This window comes from Lemur catta, chromosome 17 (genome assembly GCF_020740605.2).
Source record: "Lemur catta isolate mLemCat1 chromosome 17, mLemCat1.pri, whole genome shotgun sequence".
Classification (NCBI taxonomy): domain Eukaryota; kingdom Metazoa; phylum Chordata; class Mammalia; order Primates; family Lemuridae; genus Lemur; species Lemur catta.
Window position 1 is genome coordinate 9,983,014 of NC_059144.1, and position 14,286 is coordinate 9,997,299.

Consider the following 14,286-nt stretch of genomic DNA (forward strand, 5'->3'; position numbering starts at 1 on the left):
ACAGTTATGAGATACTTTATATATTTTTTAAGGCTTTATTTGTTTAGAGCAGTTTTAGGTTCACAGTGAAAATGAGAGGAAGGTACAGAGATATCCCATATAACCCTGCTCCCACACTAGTACTGCATTATCAACACCCGCTGCCACCAATAATGAACCTACACTGACACATCATTATCACCCATAGTCCATAGTTTACATTAGGGTTCACTCTTGGTGTTTTGTATTCTATGGGTTTGGACAAATTTATAATGACATGTATCCACCATTACATTATCATGCAGAATATTTTTACTGCCCTAAAAATCCTGTGTTCCACCTATTTGTCCTTCTCTCCCTCCTAACTCCTGGCAACTATTGATCTTTTTACTGTCTCCATAACTTTGCTTTTTACAGAATGTCATGTGGTTCAAATTGTAGAGTAAGAAGCTTTTTCAGATTATCTTCTTTCACTTAATAATGTGCATTTAAAGTTCCTCCATGTCTTTTCATGCCGTGGTAGCTCATTTCTTATTAGTGCTGGATAACATTCCATTGTCTGACGTATTACAGTTTATTTATCTGTTTACCTACAGCATATCTTTATTGTGTCCAAGTGTAGGCAATTATGAATAAAGCTGCTATAAATACCTGTATTTATTGCAGATTTTGTGTGTACATAGTTTTCAACTCTTGTGTAAATGCTAAGGAGTGTGATCACTAGATCGAATGTTAAGAGTATGTTTAGTTTTGTAAGAAACTACCAAACTGTCTTCCAAAGTGGCTGGATCATTTGGCATTTCCACTGGCAATGAATGAGAATTCCTGTTGCTCCACATTCTTGCAAGCATTTGGTGTTGTCAGTGTTTGGATTTTGGCTAGTCTAGTAGGTATGTAGTGGTATCTTGTTTTAATTTGCATTTCCCTGTTGACATATGATGAGCATCTTTTCATAATGTGTATTTGCTATATGTATATCTTCTTTGAGGCAGTATCTGTTAAGGCCTTTGGCCCATTGGTGAAATTGGAGTTTTTATTTTCTTACTGAGTTTTAAGAGTTCTTTTTATGTTTTAGATACTAGTCTTTTATCAGATATGTCTTTTGCAAGTATTTATCCTTTATCAGATATATCCTTTGCAGATATTTTCTCTTAGTCTGTGGTTCTCTGTTCATTCTCTTGACAGTGTCTCTCATAGAGCAGAAATTAAAAAAAAAATTATTGTTTTTTTTTAGAGACAAGATCTTGCTCTGTTGTGTAGGCTAGCCTCGAACTCCTAGGCTCATGCCATCCTCCCACCTCAGTCTCCCAAGTAGCTAGGATGACAGGCATGCCACCATGCCCAGCCAGAGCAGCAAATTTTAATTTTAATGAAGTCCAGCTTTTCAATTCTTTCTTTCATGTATTGTGCTTTTGGTATTGTGTCTAAAAAGCCATCACCATACCCAACATCATCTACGTTTTCTCCTGTTATCTTCTAGGAGTTTCAGAGGTTTGCATTTTACATTTAGGTCTGTGATCCATTTCAAGTAATTTTTATGAAGGGTATAAGGTCTGTGTCTAGATTCACTTTTTTGTATGTGGGTGTCCAGTTGTTTCAACATTGTTTGTTGAAGACTCTTCTCCACTGTATTGTCTTTACTCCTTTGTCAAAGGTCAGTTGACAGGTGGGGGTCTATTTCTGGGCTCCCTGTTCTGTTCCATTGGTCTATTTGTCTTTTTTTTTTCACTAATACCACACTGTCTTAAATACTGTAGCTTTATGGTAAATATTGTAGTTGTGTCGTGTCAGTCCTCTAACTTTGTTCTTTTCTTTCAATATTGTGTTGACTATTCTGGTCTTTTGCCTCTCTATATAAACTTTAGAATCAGTTTGTTGATACCCACAAAATAACTCACAGGATTTTGACTGGGATTACATTGAATCTATAGATCAAGTTCAGAAGAAGTGACATTTTGGCTATATTGAATCTCTCTATGAGCATGGAATTTCTCTCCATTTATTTAGTTCTTTGATTTCTTTAATCAGTTTTGTAGTTTTTCTCGTATCCATTCTGTACATGTTTTGTTAGATTTATGCCTAAGTATTTCATTTTGGAGGGTTCATTGCTGTTATATAGGAAAGTAACTAACATTTATATATTAAGGTATATTAAAGTTGTGTCTTGCAACCTTGCTATGATCACTGACTGATTTCAGTTTTTTTTGTTGATTCTTTTGGATTTTCTTCCTGGATTATCATGTCATCTGTGAATAGAGACTTTTATTTTTTCCTTCCCAATCAGTATACCTTTTATTTCCTTTAAAAATAAAGGAAATAAAATAAAATAAAAATAAAAATAAAGCATTATTGCATCAGCTAGGACTTCCAGTATATGCTGAAAAGAGTGATGAGAGGGGGTATCCTTGCCTTGTTCTTGCTCTTAGTGGGAAAGCTTCTAGTTCTAGTCTAGCTTCTCACTGTTAAGTATGATATTAGCTCTAGAGTTTTTTGTAGATATTCTTTATCAAGTTGAAAAAGTTCCCCTCTATTTTTAGTTTATTGAGAGTGTTTATCATGAATCAGTATTAGATTTTGTCCAATGCTTTATCTGCATTTATTGATGATGTGATTTTTCTTCTTCAGCTTATTGACTGACTGATTTTCGAATGTTGAATCAGCCTGTGTACCTGGGATAAATCCCACTTTTCTGTGGTATATAATTCTTTCTATACATTGTTGGATTCAGTTTGCTAATATTTATTGAGGATTTTTACATCTATGAGAAGTATTGGTTTATAATTTTCTTTTCTTGTGATTTCTTTGTCTGGTTTTGATATTATGGTGATTTTGGCCTCATAGAATGAGTTAAGAAATACTGTCTCTCCTTCTGTCTTCTGAAAGAGATTGTAGTGAATTGGTATAATTTATTCCTTAAATGTTTGTACAGTTTGCCAAAGAACCCATCTGGGCCTAGTGCTTTCTTTTTGGAAGGTTATTAATTATTAATTCAATTTTTTAGATAGATATAAGCCTACTTAGATTGTTTCTATGAGAGTTTTGTCAGACTGTATCTTTCAATAAATTGGTCTTTTCAGCTGGTGCAAAGGTAGTGAGTTATCTCACTTGATTGTTCACAGTCAGTTACAGATTGAACTCCTTGTTCTACTACTTTCCCCTCTTCTCACTACTACACTTGACTAGTCTAAAAAAAAAAAATTGGTGTTTTCTTCTAGGTTATCCAATTTGTGGGTATAGAGTTGTTTGTAATAGTCCCTTATTGTCCTTTTAATCTCCATGGGATCTGTAGTTTTATGTCCCCTATTTCATTTCTGATATTGGTAATTTGTATTTTGTTTTTTTTCTTAGTTCCCTTGTCCAGAGGTCTATTGATTTTATTTATCTTTTCAAAGAACCTGCTTTTGGTTTTGTTTTCTGTACCAATTTCCTGTTTTCCATTTCATTTATTTCTTTTCTAATTTTTATTATCTCTTTTTTTCTGCTTATTTGGATTTAATTTGCTCTTCTTTTTCTAGTTTCCTAAGGAGGAAACTTAGATTATTGACTTTAGTTTCTTTTGTAACATACATATTCAGTGCTATAAATTTCCCTGTTTCCTACTTTTGTACTAGTAATTTTGTACTAAGTCTTCAAAATCTGGTGTGTAGTTTATACTTGCAGTGCATCTCAGTTTGGACCAGGCATATATCAAGTGTCCAGTAGCCATGTGTAGCTAGTGGGTATCACCTTGGGTAACATAGGTTTAGGACTTCGCTTGTCTGCTTATTTTTGGGAGTGCCAGCCTAGTTTGACTAATCAAGAGTTAGCCTAGAAAGTGTCTCAGAATAATGGTCCTGGTTTGTGGGAGAATTATGAATCTGAAAGACTTTTTAAGAGAGTCACTCATTTCTAGTTTCTTTTCATGTTTCTGGGAGTAAATTGCATTTAATACCATTATGTTTTGCCCTTTTCTTTAAAGTTACTAGAAAATGTATTCAGCCTCCTTTGGTAATGTACTTAATTTTGAATCCTTTCTAAGTAGAATGTCTCTTTCAATATCTAAGTGTAGTATTTTTTGCTTTGGTCATACTCTTTTGCAGACATCTAATAGCTGCTGCTTGTTAAATCTGTAATGTTTCCTTTATTTAACTTTCTCTCTCTGGATGAAACAAACCCAGATCCCTTTTTTATTGGGCATATTTTCAACCTCAAGTTAAATAATAAAATTTAGTAAATGTTTTTGAAGCTCTGTAGCAGAGTCCCACATGGAGGATTGTCAGGTCACCAGATTTGCTTAGGGTTAGATGGATGCTGTTCCTACTCGTCCTTGGCATTTCCTTTTATTTTAATTCTCCTCTTGTGAAAAGTGTCCATTTGCTATAAACACATGGATTCCATCTGAGCAGGACATTCCTCCCTTACATCAAATCCTACTTTTTACTTGGATTCTGATAGAGCAGAATATGTTTACCTCTTCTGGAAATATCCAAATTTGGAACTCCATTTACAAGTCTGGTCATGGATGTCTCCGATGCTTTTTCCCACCCTGTGTCTACTGGGACCCTCTTACGTGGCTTTGCTGCAAACATATTTCTTCACAGAATGAGTAATTAAGTCAAGTCCTTTGAGTAATTATTTTTCTTTGCTGAGCCAAGGATTAGATACTGCCAGCATTGTCTTCTCTGCTGTAGATGTTTGTAGAATCATTCTGAGTAATCTCAGATGTGTTTTGGAATGCACTAAAGTCCCTTGAAAGGATGAACGCAGGGAATATCATAAAAGCGTAAGTGAAAGCACTTAAGTGGGTGAACATTGGTAGTGGTTAAGGAATGCTTGAGTGAAAGCAAAACTGCTTTCATCTAAATCCTTAAAGAGGAGTGTTTTAAGTATAATTAGATGCTTTGTTTTCCTGAAAATACCTTTTACTTTTTAAAATAATGTGTATTTTATCCAGGTAATTATTTGAAGTGCCTGAAACAATGTACTGTAAATAATATAATTTTATAATGGATCAGAATTTCAGAATCAGTATATGATACATCTGATCATGAAATGCCAAGAGTTTTAATCAAAATTTATTTCCAAATCTTTTGGACTTTCAGAAGGAATATAGTTATATCGAAGTGTATCACTCTCTATTTTGGCCATATCTCTTATACAGTCTTCAATGGAACAAAATGCATAGAGCATGTTTTACACATTTGCTGTCTTTTGGTTAATTTTGTATGTTTGGCTTCCAGTTCTAATATGGAAAGCCTCTGGGAGCTGAAGGGATATTGGGATACAAATGAACTACTAAATACATTTTCTTTATTTGAGGATTTTCAGGACCGCTTTAGCAACTTTATTTTTTTAAAAGGCTATTTTTTTTTTTGAGCCAGGTTCTTGCTCTCTTACCCAGGCTGGAATGCAATGTTATAATCATAGCTCACTGTAACCTTGAACTCCTGGGCTCAAGGGACCCTCCTGCCTCAGCCTTCCGAGTAGTTGGGACTGCAGGCATGTGCCACTATACCCAGCTAATTTTTTATTTTTTAATTTTTTATTGAGTCAGGGTCTCCTATGTTGCCCAGCCTGGTCTTGAACTCCTGGCCTCAAGTGGCTTGCTTCGGCCTCCCAAAGTGCTGGAATTATAGGCGTGAGCCACCACATCCAGCCCACTTCAGTGACTTTAAAACATAAAGTAGTTTAATTAGATTTAACGTTTTTTCCGCTCTTCTCTCCTTTCACAACTAAAATTTTATTTTACATTTATATTCAATTTGTTTCTCTTATTTGTTGTTAAAGACAGAGAGGAGACTCTTGTCTTCTTTATGTCTTCTCTGTATTCCTTCGGGCGTCCAGCCAGTATCCATGTGGTTGTGAACATTTCCTCACTAGCTGCGGCTCTTTCTCCACAGTCCCAGCTCTGGTGCATGTGCTGGACAGCACAGCTGACTATCTTGGTTCCTGTTTCTTTATAGCCTGTTTGGTGATATGACCTCAAGCTGTTTCCCTGGTTCCATGTGGAGTGGAACCCTGATGGCCAAGCTTGTTATGGTTTGGTCCTTGCATACTGTTGTTATTATTAGTGTACAGCATGCCAAAATACCTCTGTTGAGGGCTTGTGATGTTCTAGACCCTGTGCAAAATAAACACTCTCCATTCTTTATCTTACTGATGCCTTACAACAATTCTGTCAGGTGGGCACTAGGATTACTCCCATTCTGCAGATGAAGAAACTGAGGCACAGCAGGGTAACCTGTGGAAGGTCATTCAGCACATAAGTGCAGCCTGGAATCAAATCAGCAGCCATCTCTTGAGCCTGAGCCTCACCGACATCTTCACCTCACTGTAAAATTTACATACTCTTGGCTTATTGGCCTTTTCTGTTATCTTCTGTACTCACCAAGTCTGTTGGGACTTGCCTGCCTTCTCTGCCCTGCCCAAGGATATCAGTGGAAGGGTTTTTGGGCCTCACATGGGTCTAGTAAGAAGAGAGCAGTATACCCTGAGGCCAGGTTTTTTTTCTCTGAACAGTGCTATTAAGCTAGAATTTTAGTCCTGTTTCTTCTGGGGGAGATGTTACTGGTTCCATGCAAGTCATACTTTCACGATTTCTCTATCAATAAGACCCTGTTTATCCACCAGCCCTCGTACTCGGCTCTGGTTATACAGTTCTGAGCAGAAAAGATGCTGTCCCTATGCTAAAGGAGCTCACAGTCTAGGGAAGAGAAATACTGAACACGCGTGGCTATTTCTGCTACAGCGTGGTACATGTTCCTGAAAAACCTCATGTTCTGCAAAACCACCACAACAACTCTCAGGGCTCATGGGCAAAATGGGGTTCCCTCCATCCCCCAGTTCTCATCCTCCAGGGCCTCCCCATGTTACTGGGCTTCTCACATCTTAGTGGGCTCATGGGCCTGGCTTTCTCTGAAGCAAATATTGTAAGAGCAGGTGTTCCAAGACAGGAAATGGAAGTGCCAGTCCCTTTAGGCCAGGCCTGGAAAGTGGTGCAGCCTCACTTCTGCCATATCCTTTTGGTCAAAGCAGTCTCACAACCTGCCCAGATTCAAGGGCCGGGGGATACAGCCCCACCCTGCAATGGCAGGAATGTCAAAGAATTCGTGGCCATCTCTAATCTTCCACGGCTCATAACCCTGGTGCTCTTAAAGGGTGGAAATTTTCTCATTCTGTGGCTCTTGTTTAAAGAATTGCTTTAGGGGAAAAACTGTAGTGCACAAATTTGTCATTTTTTCCCCCTGTACTGCAGATAGCCCAGGAGTTGATGGTGTTTTCCCGGGCCCCAGCCTGACTGAGTGGGCCCAGGAAACTGGGTCATTTGTGGCCTCTGCAGCCCTCAGGGCTCTCCAGCCTTCAGCTGAATGCCGAAGGCACCATTTGGCAGGAGACATTGAACCCTCTCCAAGTTGAGTGCTGAACATGCATTGCTTTTATAGTTAGGAAAAGAATAAATGTTATACCAAAATGAAATAGTAGAAAAGAAGGATCTCCGCTCTCAAGCTTCTAGTTCCACCTCTGAGGCATTTGTAGTGGGCCTAGGAAAGCATTCACCTGTTGGCTTTGTTCAGCAAATCAGAAGCTTCTACGATAAGAGCTAACTGTGTTCTCTGCAGGGTCTGATCTGTTGTGGGCATGAAAGAGCTGGAGAAATGTGGACAGACACTTGAGGAGCGCAGCGGCTTGTGACTGCCCCAGCTCTGTGGCTCCGTGGGGCGTCCATTACGCCCGGGCCTCCCACGCTCCATCATGCACAGAGAAGGTGCCAGGAGCTGGAAGACCACATCTAGTTTTTGCTTCAGGCTTGGTACTTAATTTCTATGGATTTGTTTAATTTTCTACTCTTTTTACTACTTAAATCATTTTAGCAGCAGGAGTGAACTTTCAGTGGAAGCCTGTTTTATATACTTTGGCAAGGACTGTGATGCCAAAGGCACTATTTTTCATGTACATTTAGGAATGTACAATGTGGGGTCATGTCTTCATTGTTAACGAATGGCAGGGTTGTCAAACTGGTACAGGCTCATCCTCTCATAGAAGTTTTGACCAAATAGGTTAATATTTTCTGTCATTCCTTCCCTTTCTTTCATTACTCTCAGTAATTTGCATACCGACTTGCTCATTTATTCCTGCCTGTCTCCTTTTGGGTCTTGTACTTACATATCTCCATAGCTACAATTTAGCCTCCCTCTTTCCAAATGGCAGACCATACCCACTTTCATTTTTTTATTGCTATCTTTTCATGATTTCCTTGATTTGCTTAATTGATTATCCATTGTGAACAGCAACCTGATGTTGCCAGTTCTCCTTTCCCCTACCTAAAATAAGTGTCGTGTCTGCCTTAAAAGTGGCGTCAGTGATAGGGTGGGGTTTTGCATCTCTGTGGTAATGGCAGAGAGCCTTACACATAGTAGGTGCTTCGTTATTTTGTGCGATAAATGCCTCTTGTGTCCTGGGAGATGAAGACAGGCTCATTTCAGTGGCTTTGGTGTCCTATCCATCCTTCCCTTCTTCTCTGGGCTCCTCCTCCCTCCTATCCTTATTCTCTTCATCCTTTTTATCTCATTTCCTGAACTGCCTCTGCACTTTGAGTCATGAATTGCAGGCTCAGCACTTTCTCCTTGCCTGACAGAGTCTATTACGGGAATTCAATTTGAAGAAATAAAGGCAATTTTTGAAAGAAGATACAAGCACAGGTAGAAAGAAACTCCTTGTCACAATAGTCATAATCCAAGTACATAAGATGACTTGGGATGAAAGGAAAAGTCTGAATCATTCAGCAGGAGGAATGGGAAGAGTTCAAAATCTTATTGATTCAGGGCCTACAAATTCGGAAATATTGATAAATTGTTTGGCTCTCTTTTTATATTCGTCAAAGTGTTTATTAAACAAATGAATAGTGTTAAGTGGTATAGCCTCTTCATAGTTCTTTCTCGTTTCTCTGTCCCGAGTGAATCTTTCCAGTTTACTAATTCTTTCTTTGATTATGTCCAGTCTAGAGTTCAGCCTGTTTTCAGTCAGTCATTTCTTTTTCATTTCTAGAATTTATTCTTCTTGCTTAAATTAATTTGTTAACGTTATTTTTTATGTGGTAAAATACACATAACATAAAATGAACCATTTTATTTTGTTTGTTTGTTTATCTGTTTCTGAGACAGGGTCTCAATCTGTTACCCTGGCTAAAGTGCAGTGGCATCGTTATAGCTCATTGCAACCTCCAACTCCCAGGCTCAGGGCGTCCTTCTGCCTTAGCCTTCCAAGCAGCCGGGACTACAGGCACGTGCCACCATGCCCAGCTAACTTTTCTGTTTTTTGTAGAGATGTAGAGATATGTTGCCCAGGCTGGTTTCTAACTCCTGGGTTCAAGGAATCCTCCCTTCTTGGCCTCCCAGAGTGCTAGGATTACAGGCACGAGCCACCATGCCCAGCCTATGTACTATTTTAATCATTTTAAAGTGTAGAATTTGGTGACATTTAGTACATTCACAATGTTGTGCAGCCATTACCACCACCTAGTTCCAAAACATTTTTATCACCCCAAAAGAAGCCCCACACCCATTAAGCAGTCACGCCCTGTTTCTCCTGCACCCAACCCCTGGCAACCACCAGTCTGCTTTCAGTCTCTATGGATTTGCCTATTGTAGATATTTCATATAAATGAAATCATACTATGTGGCCTTTTGGGTCTGGCGTCTTTCAATTAGCATAATGTTTTCAAAGTTCATTCATGTTATAGCAGGTATCAGTATCTCATCCCTTTTTATAATAATATTCCATTGCATGAATATATCACATTTTGCCATTGGTGAACATTTGGGTTGTTTTTACCTTTTGGCTGTGGTTAATAGTGCTGCTGTGAACATTTGGGTACAAGTTTTTGTTTGAACACTCATTTATATTAATAATTCTTCTGGGTATATACTCAGGAGTGGAATTGCTGGATTATATGATTGAACTTATCAAGGAGGCACCACCAAACTATTCCACAGTGGCTGAACAATTTTACATTCCTACCAGCGATGTATGAGGGTTCTGATATTCTGCATCCTTGTCAACACTTGTTATTTTCTGTTTTTTTGATTGTAGCCATCCTAGTAGGTATGGAGTAGTACATTGTTGTGGTTTTCCTATCAACTAATAATACTGAACATCTTTTCATATACTTGTTGACTTTTCTTCTTTGGAAAACGTCTTTCAAGTTCTTTGCTCATTTTAAAATTAATTTGTATGTCTTTGTTGTTGAGTTGTAAGAGTAATTTATATATTTTGGATACTAGACCCTTATCAGATACATGATTTGCAAACATTTTCTCCCATTCTCTCAGTTTTCTTTTCACTTTCTTGGTAGGATCCTTTGATGCACAAAGTAATTTTATCTTTTTTTTTTTTTTTTTTGTTGCTTGTGTTTTTGATGACTCTCATCAAATTCCAGTGTCTTGAAGATTAACCCTATGTTTTTTTCTCAGCATTTTATAGTTTTAACTCTTACATTGAGGTCTTTGATCCCTTTTTAGTTAACTTTTGTATATGCTGTGAGGTAAGGGTCTACCTTCATTATTTGCATATGGATGTCCTATTATCCTATCAGCATTTGTTCAAAAGACTATTTTTTTTTTTTTTACCCATTGCATGGTCTTTGTACCCTTCTTGAAAATCAAGTGACCATGTATGTACGGGTTTATTTCTGGCCTCTCAGTTCTATTTCATTGTTCTATATGTCTATGCCAGTACCGCACTATTTTGATTACTGTAAGTTTTGAAATTGGGAGGTGTGAGTCTTCCAATTTTGTTCTTCTAATTAGTGTTTGAACAGGTAGTGTGATCAGTAGTTCAAACATCAGAATGATACGAAAATGTCCACAGTGGGAAATTTTACTCTCACTCTTGTCCCTGTCCAACCTGTTTCCCATGCTCTCTAGAGGTAATTGCTTTCATTAATTTTTTCCCCATCCATCTAGTGTTTATGCAGATGTGAGCAAATATGAATATATTTTTATACTTCCATTTTTTTTTTTTTTTTGGTTTTTTACCTTTATTTGTTATATTTGACAGTCAGCGGTTAGTTCTCATCCACGTTGACTGTCTGTAGATTTTTGAAAGTGGTAACAGGTACGTAGGTAACCAAAGTATGGAGCTTGTTTGGTGAATCTTCATCCTCATTACGTTTTCTGGACAACCGCACACGAATCCGTTAAGGGACATTCCTTATTCCTTTGGCCCAGACAGCTTTGTTGAGCCTGGTATCAATGCGCACATCTGGAGTTCCCATCTCCTTCATGGCAAATTTCCGGATCTCCTTGAGTGCCCGAGGGGCACGTTTCTTGAAGCCCACTCCATGGATGCGTTTGTGAATGTTGATGGTGTATTCTTGGGTCACCACTTCGTTGATGGCAGAACGGCCCTTCTTCTTCTCGCCACCCTTCTTTGCGGGAGCCATCCTGCCGGGCCCAAGTCGGAAAGGAGAAGCCCGAGGGATTGTCTATACTTCCATTTTTTATACAAAAGGTAGCATGTGATATATTGTTTTACATCTTTTTGAAAACTTTCCCAGTGTTTCCTAGAGATTCTTTCTGTACCAGCGCATGGAGACTTCCTCACATCCCTTCTTTCTTAACAGCTGTGTAGTGTTCTATGGTGAGAACACAGCCTAGCTTGTTAATACGTCTTGTATTGTTGGACTTTTGGGTTGTTTGTGACTTTTGTCTCTTAAAAACAACAGTGATGCAGTGAATAAATTTGGACATATGCCACTTCATATGCAGGCAGAGATACCTGTGGGATACATTCTCAGAAGTGGGATTGATAGGGCCAGATGGCTCTCTGTGGGTGTTGGACCTTTCTGCAGTGTATGAGCGTACAGTATTCCTCAGAGCATTGTTAAGAGAGTATATTTTGAACTTCTAGAATTTTGGCCATCTGATATCTCACTGTAGTTTTAATGTACAGATTGTGGTTGAATGTTTTGCAGGTGTTTGAGTCATTTGTATTTCTTTTCCTTTGAATTATTCATGCGCTTTGTCCATTTTTCTGTTGAATTGTTAGTTAGGTTCTTTATTTCTATGGGCTTTTTTATCTATGTTACAAGTTGCAGATATTTTTCATCCATTTTGTCATTTGCTCTTTGACCTTGCTTAAAGGATTGTTTGCTGGACAGGTATTTTTGATCCCTAAACAGTTGATTATCAATTTTTTGAAATGTCTACTGGATTTTGAATCATAGTTTCCTATGTTTCCTATGACATTTCCTACTCCAAAGTTACAAAGAAATAGGGCAATTTTTTCCCCTAGTGCTTTTATTTTTTCATTTTCTACTTTTAAATATTTGATTTATTTGGAGTTTATCTTATATAAATAAACGTAAAGCATGGGTTCAAAATTTATCTTTTTTTCAGTTGTTCACTAATGGCTTCCAAAACCATTTATTTATAAAACCATCTTTACCTCCACCAGTCTGAGATTCTAGCTGTATCTCATATTATATTCCTATATGTATTTATGGGCTTTTAAATTTTATTTCAATTCTTAAGGCACACTGTTTTAGTTATTGAGGATTTTTACTGTGTTTTTGTATGAGGTAAGGTGAGTTTCTCCCACATTGCTTTGAGTTTTCCTAGCTATTCTTAATTGTTTCTTTTTCTTTTTTTAATTTTTGATTTTCTTTTAGAGACAAGGTCTTGCTATGTTGCCCAAGCTGGCCTTGAACTCTTGGGCTTAAGCAATCCTCCCACCTCAGCCTCTCAAGTAGCTGGGACTACAGGTGCGCACTACCATACCCAGCTCTTATATATGAATTTTACTTTGGAAAGCTATTTTTATTTGGAGTGCCTTGAAGCTGTAAATTTATAAATCCTGTGGCTCATGACGATAATCAGCCTCTAGCATATTCCCTCACAAAGGTCAGGGTTTGTTGGCCTTGCTTAGCAAAACTCCAGGCCAGTTTTCTGCCTATTCTATATCTGCATCTGTACCTGGGCAGTCAAATGTGGCTGGAGAAAACATGCCATCACATAGACTGTCCACACGTTCATGACCTGGTCTGCAAGCGGGCCCACCGTGCTGCCCAGTAATTGTAATACATCAACCTGTTCATTTACTCTGCTATTCTCCTATGTGCTGTTCTCTCTACTCAAACCTCCATCATTTCTTTCTCTACCCTCCCTCTTCGCTATTGACCTTACTTATAATTTCCCAGAGAAAATTTGCAGCACTCAGAGGAGAACTTCTAGAAGTTTCCCCACTCCACCTGGCAGCATCTGCCCCAGGAACCAGCTTTCCTTCCCATCACACAGCTGGCCCCTGTTCTGGGCCATCCCTCTTGAAGTCCTCCCCTTGCTCCTAAGTCAGTTGTTGCTCCTTCTATCCTGGCTTCTTCCGTCCTGCTTGCAAACGATGTTAGTTTTCTCATTCAGAGGAACCTTCCTCTGTTAGCCTCACCTCTCCTCCCAGCTCCCTCCTGGTTTCCCTGCTCCACTTGACAGCAACTCTCTGTAGGAGCTGTCTGTATTCACTGTCTCTGGTTCCTCTTCTCTCATTCTCTCCTAAATCCACTTTGTCAGCCTTTGCCCCCACCCCTGTACCACAGTTGCCGCCTGTGAGGGCTCGATGCCCCTGACACTTTGCTGAGTCAGTTCCCATCCTTAGCTCAGGGGTCTCTTTAGCAGCATCAGACCCTGCCCTGCTGCTCCCTCCCTCCTCCTCCAAATGCTCCTTCACTTGGCTTTGGGACTCTGCACTTTGCTGCTTTCCATCTACTCCACTGGCTGCTTCTTCCTCCTTCCCTGACTTCTTAACAGTGGAGGACTTGACTTCTCATTTGCATTCAGTCCTTGGTAATCTTGTCCCATCTCTTGGCTTTAAGAACCATGTGTCATATATGCTGGTGACTCCCAGACTTCTCTTTCTAGGCTGGACCTCCCCACCCAGAAGCTACAGACCCATCTGCCTGGCTGCCTCCTTACATATCCCCACTTGGGATAAGGGGCCCCTAAACTTAACACATCTAACGCTGAGCTCTTTTTTTCTTTTTTTTTTTGAGACAGAGTCTCGCTGTGTTGCCCGGGCTAGAGTGAGTGCCGTGGTATCAGCCTAGCTCACAGCAACCTCAAACTCCTGGGCTCAAGCAATCCTCCTGCCTCAGCCTCCCCAGTAGCTGAGACTACAGGCATGCGCCACCATGCCTGGCTAATTTTTTTTTTTTCTATATATATATTTTAGTTGGCCATATAATTTCTTTCTATTTTCAGTAGAGACGGGGTCTCGCTCTTGCTGAGGCTGGTCTCGAACTGCTGACCTCGAGCAATCCACCCACCTCAGCCTCCCAGAGTG

At 39.2% G+C, this 14,286-nt stretch overlaps 1 protein-coding gene and 1 pseudogene across 2 annotated transcripts in view; one reads left to right on the plus strand and one right to left on the minus strand.

Moving 5' to 3' along the window:
- The window catches only part of DTD1 (D-aminoacyl-tRNA deacylase 1), a 154,197-nt gene that overhangs the window by 7,656 nt on the left and 132,255 nt on the right, over nucleotides 1-14,286 (plus strand). The gene's annotated exons all lie outside the window — the stretch shown is intronic.
- On the minus strand, nucleotides 10,966-11,434 carry LOC123622815 (annotated as a pseudogene). Its single transcript, XR_006729635.1, has one exon. The product of XR_006729635.1 is annotated as a 60S ribosomal protein L31-like (transcript).